The following is a 14,701-nucleotide window of genomic DNA, read 5'->3' on the forward strand; positions in this document are numbered from 1 at the left end:
CCTCATTATGCATAAAGTATAATTAGGTAATTGCATTTTTGAATATATTAAACATGAATGACTTTTATGATGGAGGTCAAAAACAGCAGTCTTTATCGGGGGGTGGGGTCTGCTGGGGATCAAACCTGAGATTGGACGATAGATGGATTACTGAGCAGGCCTATCAAGGATCTCTGAAGTGACTGTTGACATTTCTTTATGGAAAGTCAATCAATTACAAAGAGACACAAACTGATAAAGACTCAAAAACAACCAAAAAGAGACACAAAAAGACCACAGAGTTGCAAAACGACCACAGAGAGATGCAAAACGACTACAGACAGGCGCACAACCACAAAGAGACACAAACTGACAAAGACTCAAAAACAACCAAAAACGACTACAGAGATGCAAAATGACTACAGAGATGCAAAATGACTACAGAGATGCAAAATGACTACAGAGAGACGCACAATGGCCGCAAAGAGACGTAAAACAATTACAAACAGTGCTCCTATGTAGGCGGGGGGCACATGTCTGTGGCCAAAATCCATCCATGGATCGGATGGTGTCTGTCACCACCAGACCCCCTACTGTTTTATTAGAGTGCGTATGCTGTATGGTCAGGCACACACATCTTGGAGGCCAGAGGCCACGCAGACAAACAGCAAGCCTATACGTCATTTTTTTTCACAGTGAGGAATGGGGCTGCTGGTGATGAATAGTCTCCAGGCTGTGTATGTGCGCACGTTGCAGTCACAAATTGCATCTTAATGATTCTCTTTACAGATCATCACCCTGCCTGGGAGGGTGAAGGTGGGGAGGAATATGAGTTGTACCCCCCCTGCTGCTCTTCCTAAATGTTGTATGGGTATTAGGGAGTTGTGATGGAAGAGCCTTGTAGGAGAAATTGGGGGCAACAGACCAAGAAAACAGTTTGTGCGTGTTAGCTGTGGAAAAAGGATGAATGGTGTTTAATTGGTCTGACAACATATGACCCATAATGTAAACAGACCGAATCCCCTTGAGTTTTACAAATGTAAACCATGTGTGACTAATGATCAATGGGGGAAATGCGTGTCCTCAGATTTGTGTCACCCCAGTGATCCCATTCATTGTGGTGCTATGTAAGCTTTTTACTCCAAATACTAAACAGAACATCTTAACAACCTTTACTGGTGTCTTTATGTAAAGTAAATTACCTTCGACATGTTGGGAAATACACTTATTGGCTGTTTTGCCGAGAGTTAGATGAAAATATTGATAGCACTCTCATGTCTGAGTATTAACTATGAAGCTAGAGCCAAGAGGCGATTGGCTTAGCTTAGCATAAAGACTGGAAACAGGAGGAAACAGCTAGCCTGGCCAAAGATTAAAAATACACCTTTCTTCCAGCGTCTCTAAAACTCACTGATTAACTTGTATCTTGTTTCATCCATACGCAAATCAAAATGTAAAAATTACGTGTTATTCTGCAAAGTTTTGTGCTAGAACTATTCTATTTCTAAGTAAACAAGATACAATGTGTTAATTAGTGAGCTTTAGAGGCATCCAGCATCATTAGTTTCTATTTGGAGTCGTGCTTCTGGTCACCTGAGGAATGTAAGTCCCATATTCCCTCTACTTATAGCTGTTTTAAAAAACAAACTCCTGCTGTTTAGCAGCTAAATGCTCCACTATGTTCACTAGCTAGTCGCTAACTTTGTCTGCTGTTTTGTGCTGGGCAGGTAGCTTGCAGTGGCTCTATCAAAGCTTTTTTGCAGAGCAGCTGCCTGCCACGGCTAAAACTAAGGTTAATGAGAGCGTTGAGAGTGAATCAAACAGTAAAGTTGTGGGCCATAAAACCAAGACAATGAGCTGAAAGACGCTAAAATGCTCCATAGAGCTGAGGGGAACTGGAGAGTTGGGTGATAATACTCTGTGGGTTCATCACCTCTCACATTACATGTAAGTCATTTGATCCATTGTTAATTAAAAATATTGATTAGTGCAGTTTAAATATATGAGGCTCTACAAAATTGTATTTTCTGGGTGCTTTTCATTTTACTTCTGTTTGCAATTGGTAACAAATCAGAGCAGATCCGGAGCAATTAAGGATTAATGCAAACTGCCCACAGACACTTCATCAGTTGTTGTGGAGGAAGGACAGTATTGTTCATAAGACCATGCATTAACATTGACTGTCTTTGCCACATTGGATTTATGGAATATGTAAACTGTCATGGTGACACCTTCCCCGTCTTTCTTTCTTCCTCCCCGTAGTTCCTCGTTTCTTTGTGGACACTGTAATTCCCCATCTCTCCACCAGTTGCCCTCAGTGAGTTTCCAGCCTTTAATTCAATTTTATTCAACTTCTGTCATGTCATGAACAACAAATTTTCCTACATTATGCAATTTACAGTGCACACTTAGCCTATAATAAGCTCACATTAAAATTAGTAAAACAATGTAAACATGTTTTCCTTTGATGGATTCTTCTAATATTTTGTATAGTGTCCTATAATATTTAATATCCATAACAAGAGGATGGCATTGTGGATCTGTTGTGGGAGGAACAATGATAATTTCAGGGTATAGATTATCATTTATCTTTATGTTTTGCTTAACTACTACTTCCGTGTGACTCTAGTTGAGACACAGCTCCTTACATATATGCACAGTATCCCATTTGAGTCTTATCCCTGTTTTGATTATGTGTGTTACATGATGTTTGCATGGAACATAAGTAACCTGGTTATTCATATACCCGTATACATGATCGGTATGCAATCATGTGAGCAAATAAATCCCAGGGACACTAAATGTGGCAGCCAGTAGTTTAAAAATGTGAAATGTTCCTGTGCAGTGAGGTATCATTACATTAACATTTCAGGGTGCTGGACTAACACTTGGCTTGTGTTAACCAACCAGTCCAGCCAGACTTTGGTGAATACGATGTTATCATGAGTCATGACCAATAAAATCCATGGCCCAAACTATGAAAACAAGTGGAATTATCCTTTAAGTTCCTGACCTGCTGTATGCTGTACTGCACATCATCTGCTCCATCCTCCTTTTTTCTCACATTACGCCCAATCTGTAGAACCTCACTTATGAGCCGATCCAGGAAGTGTCGGTATAATTATCGGCCTCTCCTCTGACCATTTCAAAAAGCACGCAGTTAGTGGGGTGTGAAGAAGAAACGTGATTCCCTGTTAAAAACACACGGACACCACATGTGGTTCCCCCCTGAATTTAGAACTACTTGCACATATTTAAGTACTGGTGACAGTCGATGCTGACGCTCAGGCAGGTTAGAAAATCAGTGTGAAAACAATGATTTCCTGTGGATGCAAACAAGGGTCTCTGGGACTAAAGCACACGTCTCATTCAAACCCTGTTTTGAGGGTAATTTAGACAGCATCAGCTTTCAAGATGTATCCTATTCTAAGCCATCTCAAATGTACGTTTACATTGTTTTCCGATTTGATTTTGATTTTGATTTTTTTGTAGTTTGTGTTGTTAATATGTATTGTTTTTTTATCAAAGATAACCCAAATCCTCCACACTCACATGTTGCATCTTTTGTATTTAACACATGTAGAAATAGAAAACGAGAGATTGTGTTTTAACAAGCAGGCAGCCCTACAATTTGGAGGGATTTACTGACCCTCCAGCAGCTAGCTTAGCCTCTAACGTTAGCAAGCCAATCTAATTAAATTTCTCCTCTTTTGGTAGAGGCTAAGAAGTCACTGCCCAACACTGGTTATGAGACAGGAGTTGATACAAATAGTTATTTTGAATAAACTGAAAATTCAAATCAGCTCAGAGAGCTATTGTGACCGACTAAGGCTAGCTCGGCTGGCTAGCGTGTTAGCTGCTAGCCATGCGAGTGGTCGCTACGTCATCAAGCTTCTACAACCAGATTCAGGTTCCAGATTCAATACTTTATTGCCATTTCAGCATAGTTGATAGGAATTTGGTGTGTTGAGCTCACACAAAACAAAAATACATCACATACAGTAACCACCTTAGGATATAAAACTAATTATTTAAAAAAATAGTAATAAAAAATAGCTAATTAAAACAAGCATTCCCATGATGCTATTTGGATCACAAACCAGCTATGATGTATACCATTTCATACAGACCCTTACAGTGTCTCATAGAGAGGAATAATTATATTTTTTTAGTCTTTGAAAAGAAGGGAGGAAGTTACAAAGATGGTTGAGAGAAGTCATAAAGAATTGTGTCCCTTTTTTCGTAGTCTAATGACGTAGATTTCCGAAGGCGATGGTGGCCACTTGCCTATGATGACAGTGTCACAAGTCCTTTGGGAGATAGAAATCACAGTATGAAGAAAATAAATCGTTTGTGGAGAAAGTGATGCAGTGGTAGATTTCTCTCTCAGACGTGTCTCAGACAGGGGCTTGATGGCCGAATGGTTCACTGTCTGCTGTGATCGTCTGCAGTTGGTCCAAAATATCATATGATTGGTTGTGCTGCCTTGTGGGAGAGCTTCTCAATTTCAGCCCTCATCTCTCAGCTCCATTAACTGACAAAAGATACCAGAAGCCTGAGAGAGGCACATTTCTCAGGTGGCATGACATGGCATCAGATGATTTGTGGGTCTTTGGATTATTTGAGGCACTCTGTCTTACTTTAAACTGTATATGGATGTGTCCAGGAGGTGAAAACACTCCAGAAATAGGTCTAATAATTCAGATAGAATCGCGTGAAAGCACCTGTTCGATTTAATGGCCTGGACATTTTCAAAATTGAAGCCACCGCAGAAATGGCAGCAGTAGCACCATCTCGTAATCTGTCTGCCATTACACATGCTGCACTGACCATGATAGGAGCCCAGTTTGATAATAAAATTTGTGACACTGTGAAGGTTCAGATCATTTCATTGGCGTGGTGAGTTCAATTACACAGTGAACTGCAATGAGTTGGACCCAAGAAAGTGAAAACTTTGCCATTTTACTGTCTGTGACAGCCAAACAGAGACAATGGAAAGATTTACATAATTATACTGGGACCAGATTGCATAAAATATGTCCTTGGGCTTGCTCTATCCACACCAGTGTTATCTGACTGTTTTAGGTTTGCCTGGACTAAATAGTAAAAAGAGAAGGGACGGATGGAGAAGAAAGAGGCGACGACGTGTAAGAAAAGGTTGTGAATACATAAATGGCCCGCTGAGCCAACAGCATGTGCCAGCATGGCTGTGTTTCCACATGCAGGTGTGTGTGATGAGTGCATTTGTATGCTGTCTGCATCTGAAATCAGTGGCGTGGTGAAGATGAATGACGCTGGCTTAAAGTGAAATGTAAATGCTTAGACAAAGGACAAAGATATATCAAAGTCCACCACAGACTATGTAAACCAACATGCTGGTTAGTTTAGACAGTCATACCAGGTCACTGGATCACAGCTAAATATAAGAAAATATACAATGCATTCTGTACATATGATTATGAAAATCAAATATATGAAAATATAATATTATCAATGTAGAATTAATAAAATTATCAATATTTCCCAGTATGTTAAAATGTAAAAATGCATGAAAACTGTAGGAATTAATGAATTTTCAGCATTTAAATGTTAGCAAATGTGCATCTTATTCACATTAAGAAGTCTTGTAAGAAGGACTTGTATCTGTACAGAAAATGCAAACATCTTTTCATTAATTCAAAAACCACTTAGACACAATGTCTCCCAATCTCCAAACCATAAAAAACCAAACTGCTATGAGGCTGGCCGCATACGTGCTACCTAACCTCGAAGAGAGAGAAAGCACACTGATTTGATTAGCCGACTCAAGTCTTTAAAGTGTCCTGGAAATGTCAGCAAAATCATCAAAGCGGCCGACCTCTTCATAAAGCCTTGATCAAAGGCATTCCCAACATACTGTGCCTTCTATATTGTTAGCTCACGGGTAAAACGTCTACATCTGCACAACATTACTGGTTTTATGGAGTTTTCTAAGTGGAGACAGACCGAAAACGGGGAAAGACAAGTGACATTTCCCCCTCTTAGCTACACCCTCGGCCCACCAACTCTCTGCTGCATTTGCAAATGTGTCACATGTACTCTGTGTGATATCACCCGTGTTTTACAAGGAATTCCTCTTTGTTTGCTCAGGCTGCCTCCCCCATATATTACATATGCACTTTCTCTGTGCATTACCACCTTTGCAAGGTAAGGTGAATTTCTGGTCTGCCCTGGTTTATACAGAGCTAGTAATCTTCATGGTTGTTCTCATCCACCTAAAGGACAAATGATGGGTTTTGCCACCTAGACAGCCAAAATGTTCAGTCAACACGAGAATAAATTTAGTACACTAATTCTGTGAGAGGCCATTTGGGTCATAAATCATACTTGCTCTCATAAACAGCATCATAATCTCACAAACACCATTATACTCTCCCACAAAAGCCTAACTCTAGGTTTGGTTTATGTGTTGAACTTGAAGAATTGTGAATTATGAACTTAAAGTCCCCCTGTGGAGTTTTCTTGTAAACAAACACAGCTATGTTTACATTCAGTGTCTCTCACCAAAACTGTTTGTTTGTATCCTTGAAGCCTAACAAATGTGATGAAGGCATTGTCGTCCTCATACAATCATGTTTGCTAGCTTGCAGTGTTCTTCTTCACTGCTATTGCAAGCACACTGCCGTTCTTCTTTGCATGTTACCACCACCAGCTGTCAATCAGCAGAATAGCCCGAAATCGGCGGCAGGAGTGTGTATTGTGTCACCCGCGTACATGAGTGGGTCTTTTGGGGCATGCATGATACAAACAAAACGGGGGGCCATTGTTAAAAACATTGCTCTACAGCGCTACTAGTGGTCAGAAACTCCACAGGGTACCTTTAATTTTATGTTTAGTGGAATGTAACTGATTGTTACCCCTGCTTCTTTTTGTTTGTTTACTGTGTTTGTTAGATCACACTTACAATTATACTAGTTTGTGTGGAATTTAAAATAATGAACCAAATGTAAGACAGAATTAGCCTAAATTGGTGAATTTGTATATGTATATGACTATAAGCACATATCAGAAAAAAATCATGACAATCTTGCTATCATTCAAACAAAAATTTAAATGCTCCTAAATGCCTAAACGTTGCTGGCAGCAACACTGAGCAGGTGCAGAATTAGTTTTCATCAAAGCTGTGAGCCAATCAGGAATTTAAACTGCATATATTGCATATATCATCATACTGTTTCACACACATGCACAGAGCATTATTGTATTTCATACACACAGCTATTCTCACTTAGCTGATTCTTAATCTTACTCACACCATCATTTTTTCTTATAAACAATGTAATTCTTTGTCATACACACCACTATTCTGTCTCACATATAACGGTGAATGTGAGAGAGTGTGAGTGAGAATGATAGTGTTTATAAGACAAAGGTGTGTGTGCAAGTATGATTTATGAACTAAACAGCCTATCATATTAATCTCACTTGACACATAATCTCATTAAAACAATTACCTTTCAGTGCAAGGCTATGCGCTATAGTGTTTTCATGTGTAACCTTGGTTTTATGTTTTGAAATACACACACACATACCTCCACCCCACCTTCTTGCCCTCCACCCACCCGCCCCACTCACAGCACGGTGCTCAGACCTCAGGCCACTTCAGTAGATCAAAGAAATGTTGGTACGAACCCCCCCATCTCCCCTCAAAATCTCAGCAACACCGCCCCAGTGACTCAAAGAAACCCCACAAGACACCTCTTGCTTGAACTACTCTTTCCCTTTCAGGAAGCCCCAACTGAAGCCCTGAAAGACCCAGCTGTAAGAGGGTCAGTGTGCCTCTATTTGATTTCCATCCTGGGCTTTCATTCTTTGTCTAGGATCTTTTTGTTGGCTGTTGTGTGTACGTACAGACATTAAATATCCGCATATTCCCATATCCGTATGCAGGATTCCCATATTCCTGCAGATGAATGCGCACTCACAGATGCTGACACAATCACACATCCTCCTTCTACACCCATCCCCCTCCCGTGCTCCCTCCATCAGTTTGGGCAGCATTATGGTTTGGCTTAGCACGCTGCGTCCTCGCCATGTCTGGTGCTGATTTCCAGGCCACAGTGCCGAGGCTTGCCAGTAGGTGGGGGGGGGGACTCTGAGTTATTAGGAAACTCTATGATGCTCTCACTGTGTGGCACAGCACAGTGACGGATCCAGATGACAGTGATGACAACATTTTCTCAATAAACAGCAGCGCTGAAACAATTAGTGAAATAATTGGTCTCCGTTAGGATTCTAAACCATTTATTATAACACAATATGCATTTGAATTTGGTGGTGTGACTCTGCTCATCTGACTATAAAACCACCAGTCGCTCGATGGAAAATTTATCTGCAGCTATTTTGATAAACGAGTAAGTCATTTACTAAGCAAAAATGCCAAATATTTGCTTGTTATAGCTTCTCACATGTGACGATTTTCTGCTTCTCTCTATTTTGTATCATTTTAAATTCGAAGATGTTTGGATTTCTTTCTGTTGGTCAGACAGAACAGAGAATTTTACCCTTGGGATCTGGGAAATTTTAGTTGCCGATTTCACAATTTTCTCACATATTATGGACTAAATGATAAATTGATTGATTTATTAACCAACATTTTACAAAAAGACAAGTGACCAATAATAATGAAAATAGTTAAAGTCCTACTAAAAATATAGGCCTGCTTCACAGCAGACATTTTGCTTGACTTGTCACAGTAGGAAAAGCACAGGTGTTACTAATAACATTAACGATGGCTCTGTTCTATTCAAGTGTCTCTGTAAGCCATGACAGTGAGCCAGCATGCACAATACCAGGACCCTGAAACTGAAGCAGCTAAATAAAATTCAGCCATCACAGTGAGAAATGTCAAAATGTCTGCTATGAAAAATGCCTATTCAAATTCACAGGGCAACAAAATGTAAATACAAAACAAAACGCTGACATTGTCAAAGTGTATAATTAAACATTTACAAATTTAAAGTCTGTCTGCAGGATTGGCTTGTCAGACAGTTAATAGTTAACAAGGCAGAGTGTACTTCAGCACATCATTGCCCTGTAGAGGCTCTCAAATCTCCCAGCAGCCATGTCTGCCACTTTCATATAGGTCTGTTGGAGAGTTAGCACATATATGGGCCAGAGAGATGGCCTGGTTGTTAGCTATATTTAGCCAGAACATGAAATTTCTGAGAAGGTTATTTTAGTGTAGATGTAGAGGCCTTATTTAGAGTGTTAAAAGGCTGATTTCTATCCATTGTTTTGCTCAATGTAACACCACTAACTTCTATTTTAATTTTAATTTTTTTATGTAACCTTTATTTAACCAGGGAAGACCCATAATAACACCTCAAATCAAATGTATCAAAAACAAGGCCATTATGATTAGCTAAGTAAAGGTTACAGTTGAAAGCTAGCATTGAAAATGACCATGTCTTTTTCAATTTTTGAGTTTTGACGGCTCTTGAAAATAGATAAATGTTATTTTTGCATTGTGTTTTGCAGTGAGTTAGATGAGAAGATCGATACCACTCTAATGTTTGTTTGTTGAAGATAAAGCTGCAGCCAGGGGATGGTTAGCTTAGCATGAAGACTGGAAGCGCTGTGCCCAATCAAGAAACAACCCAGCACAACCCCCCCTGTAAAACTACAACATGTCATTTTTACAATTTGGTTTTTGTATGAGTTTTAACAACATGTTAATCAGTGAACTTTAGAAGTGCTGCAAGGTGGATATTTCTACCTTTGGACAGAGAGAGGCTAGCTGTTTCCCCCTGCTTCCAGCCTTTATGTTAAGCTAAGCTCGAATGTTACTTTAAGAAGGCTAACACTTAGCACACACTGTTTTAAGAGAAGTAATAGCAAAGTAGCCAGAGACATGTGGCTGATGTCACGTTGTAAGCGTCCATATAGCAGTAGCAGAACAAAGGCAGCGGGAGAGGCAGGTGGAGCCACAGGATCTCAGGTCAGATCTTACAATGGCATAATGATTACAGCCAAGAGTGAAAGGTCATTTACTTGTTAGGCTTTAGTTTTCTTAGAGGCTTACTCTGTCTCCAACATGTATCATTTTATTACCTGTAGGAAGCAGTCAAATACAGACAACTACAAAATATTTTTATCCTGCCTTTCTTTTACTCGACACGAACCAGCTTAATTCAGACAGAATAAACCAATATACAGTAATATGTGAAAACTTCACCACCCACATCAACATAATACTTTTCTTTTTTTTTTTTAGTAACTGACTCTCTTCATGATGAGATAAAACTGTTCATGTGGAGTTTTGAAAAAAAAAAATTGGATGCATGATACCCCTGATCATACATTTAGAAATACAATCAGCTACTGTCTGTCATTGACAGCTGCGGACCTCCAGTATAGCAGCCAGGGGGCACATTATGTCACCTGCAGCCATGAAAGAACATATCGAAACCCTGCCATCATGTCAACATTAACATCAGTCAATGGTAATTACTATAGCTTTTGATCAGACTGACACTGACGACAGCAGTGGTTGCATTATCTTTTTTTTTGCCTTTTGTGTATTTGAGATCTGAGGGCAAATTTTAGTCCTGACATTAAAATGATCGCATCGAACACATATGGTGCTTCTCATTTGTCATTGCTGTGATAAAGAGCTGGATGACACCGGAGGCTGTTTCCCGGCTGTCACCCTCATCTCCACCTCACACCTCACACACACAAACACACACCGCCTCAGATCTGGATCGCCCCTGTGATGTGATTTGACTCATCGGGGTGACTGTGGTGGGTCTGCGCACGGTTGTTAAATAAAAAAACCCACATCCTCGCACAGCAGCCGCACATTTCCGAGGATGATGAGGAATTACAGCAGGCATTGGTTTGGATCCCAGACTACATGACTGCAAGATACAGCCAGAAATGGGGTGCAGTGTTCATTTCGCTTTTTCCAAGACAAAAACAAGACTAAAGTTGAATATAGAGTAATCTGTGATAACAAAAACTACAATGAAATACAGTATATTACAGTTTTCACCAGCGATATTAACCAAACAATATTGTGAATGATGGACGAATGGACGAATTAATGATTTAGCTGCTTGACCTATTGCGCTAATAAGCAGCGTCTCACATTTCAGTAGTGTTAACTCTGTCGGTAAAGGATAAAAGTAACAATTGCATTCAGAATCACACAAAAAATAGTCAAGAGGCGGCAACAAAACAGCTGGGGCGAAAACAGGCTGGCCAGCATGCCGACATTTATGAAAAGGTAACGTAAGCTAACGTTAACGTTCTGTTAACGTTAGCTTACTTTCAGGCAGCAGTTTTTCGTGTTTAGGTATCAGGTATAATTAAAAGCGGATACAAATATCGTCGTCATTTAATGATTAGACTCACAAATATCCTATGTTCCTATGTCATGTAACTGACAGATATGATTATTGTCCCATCCTGTGGTTTATCTTGAGGAGATGCTAATGAAGACATCATTTCATGCGCCATTAACCCCCAAACATGCTCACAGGAGCCCGCGCACACACACACACATACATGCTCAAACTTCTCTGAAGAATCAGGTCATCCCTGGAATGATTCATCTTTCAATCTATTAAACACAGACTGAACACATTCACTGTGCCTCATTACATCAGTGTGTGTATCCATGCCTGAACAGACCTAATGACTGACGGGAGACACTTGACAGACTTACTGTATTCTGTCTAACGTGTCATTGCCTTTCTCCTCTGTCTGTGCACGTCTGTGTGTGTTCCCGTCACAGTGTGTGTGCCGTGCCCTAGGTGCCCTACAGTACATTCAGTGGAGGATATTAAGCTAATGGTTTATTAAAAGAAAATGTCATGTGCTAGTAAGCCAAGGGGGGAGGAAACAGAGCAGGAGCTTATTAGGATTCATTAGGGGGTTCCAGTCAGTTACAACTGTTTCATGCACTAGAAACCTCAGAATGCAAGAATGACTCCTTTTTTCTCATTCTGTAGGTTTTACAAGTAGTGTGAGACTGTCCTGTTGGCAGTTTACCTGTTATATGATGTGACATTTTGGCTCTGGTGCTAACATTTTAGCTGATGTAATATTAACTGATAGCAGATGACTCATACAGCATTTGGTAAAACTGTGTACTCCCATGGAAAGTTTGAATAGACTGACCCTGGATAAGTTGTTCACTCATAATTATTGGCAACGGAGATTAAAGGATCCTCAGCGATTTCAGCACAGAAACACACCAGCCGCAGTTTGCATTTGAAAATGAACAAACCATCAATATGTAAAACAAGGTTTTGATGTTAATTTCACCTCTTGCATGCTTCTCTGTCACTCCATGAAAGCTTGAGCTGAAAATTAAAGAACAGAATGAACAAAGAGGGTTTCTGGAAACAGGAAGAGAAAAAGCAATTTCTCAAAGATGATAGTAAAAGGGATTTTGGAAATCTTCCCAGTTGTGTTCAGTGATGTTCACCATGTTCCAGTCCACATTCCATTTATATTATATCACATAAAAATAAAAATAGTTACAATAGACAAAATGACGCACAATACAGCAAAGTCACTGTTGTGTATTTTGAGTAATTTTACACAACAGTGATGTAGTTCTCTACATCACTACAGTGATGCCACAACGGCAGTGTTATTATAGTGAAATTTAGGAAAGTTCAGTGATGTCATTTGAAAAGAATCACTAAAGATCCCTCCCACCACCACCACCACGAAAAGCAATTGTTAAATCATAGCTTTGGAACCGCAACTAGGCACAACCTACAGTAGTAACCTAACCCAGCGTTACTTCCAAAGCCAAGAGTTAGCATATCATTAGCTAAATACATTAATTTTACATTTAAAAAAGCCATGTTCATGACTAGCACATCCCTTGATGCTGATAAAAATCTGCCAGCGACAGTTGTCATTTCAGCAAAATTGTCTGTCAGCCAGATATAAGAAGCCTGCTTTTGTTTACTTTTGTCTTCAATCAGGGACCAATTATTTAGAAGGAATTTCAAGTGGTAAATCTGCCACCCTATCACTGTAAACAGCATCTGTGCTGTGCTAGAATCTAAAGTTTGACATGTGTAGCAACAGTAACTACTGTAAGGGGGATGGGGCTTAGCAAAGAGTCAGTTGACACCTGTTGTGTTGTTAACATTAAGATATATTTTCAATGACGCCATGTCACTATAGTGAAATTATAATAACTACATATGTCTCCTTAATAATGTCACCATGGTGGCATTTCAGTAACTCAGTCATGTCACTCCAAAGGACAACAATTTCTTTAAGCATTTATTCTCCACACAAATTACATTTAAGGAAAATGAATTTGTGTGTGAAGACATGCAGACAAGTATTCACACACATAGGATCACTCACTAGCTCAGCTGGTGTGAAATAACACTTCTCCTTGTTCCGAAACTAGAGTACTTTCAGACTGCAGCCCCCCCTGCTGCTGTCAGCCAAAGATCAAGGCTGAGAGCTGAGAGCAGAGGGAGAATACTGTGAGAGGTCAAACAACTCTCTGACATCTCGTCTTTAACAAAATGTATTTTATTTCACAGAGGCACTTTGAAGATTTGATTCAAGCCTTTAACACAAAAGCCATAGCCGTGACGCAGTGGACAGTGCAGTTAAAGGATGATTTGAAGATTATTTCCAGGTTTTGTTAGTTTTGTCTAAAACTGATCTGGAAGTTAGTTACTTATATGTTTAATTTATCATTTTTTCCATCTTAAATCTGTTTTGACTGATATTAAAACCCCTCTTTTTTATGGGTACCAAGGCCAAGACGGCAGCAGAAAAATACTACAATTCATTGTAGTCAATCTTGTTTTTGAATAAAGAACAAAGGAGACGTCCATCACTATTTCTCCCTGAACTGTTTTGAATCTGCCCTTAATTTCCCAGTCACGGTGACTAACCGTTGAAGCAATCCCTCTCAAACTGAAACAAGTGAATGTGTGCTGTGTTTGCCCCAGCAGTAAATGTCAGTGCTCCGCTGATTGAATGCACGTCGACAGAGATAACTGTGGGGCAGCATGCTGTCAGGGCAGAGGGATGGCGACCCAGTGACCTAGACTCATCACACACCTCCAGCACTGCCCGGCCCACTGGCTAAAAGCAGACCCCTTCAGACCTGGGTCGAATTCAGTTATTTCTTTTCTATTTCTCATTCTTAATCATCTTGTGACCTGTTTGGGGTATATAATCATAATTTATTTTCAAATGGTTACCTGTTGTTGCCTAACATTTCTGGAAATCATTGCAGCAATATGGCAAATCCCTCTCATTCCGTGCTCCAAGAAGCTTTCACACACAGGACGTTTACGTGCACCGGTGCGCGACCCAGACCTGAACTGAGCTGGATATCACGGATAGTAATAGGTGCTTGCTGTACAAAACACACACGGATGTGAGTTTATCACTGGAAACTACAGTATTGCTGCTTTGAGGTATTTTCAGTATGAATAATTCAAATTATTTATAGGTTTAAAAACATCTGTTGCTGATTTACTGTTAGCAGCCCTTGTTTTTTCCCCCAACATTTACCAACACATTGAACTACTTTAAGAAATACTGCAAGGTAGATGTGTGCTGACCTAGTTGTGTAATAAAGCATTATGGGAATACAGACAAAAGTCATACAGTATTCATCTCATACTGTATGTACGCTTTAAAGTGAATCAATTACAGCGTATTAAATAAAATGAACAGTATA

This window comes from Siniperca chuatsi, linkage group LG24 (assembly GCF_020085105.1).
Source record: "Siniperca chuatsi isolate FFG_IHB_CAS linkage group LG24, ASM2008510v1, whole genome shotgun sequence".
In the NCBI taxonomy this organism is placed as follows: domain Eukaryota; kingdom Metazoa; phylum Chordata; class Actinopteri; order Centrarchiformes; family Sinipercidae; genus Siniperca; species Siniperca chuatsi.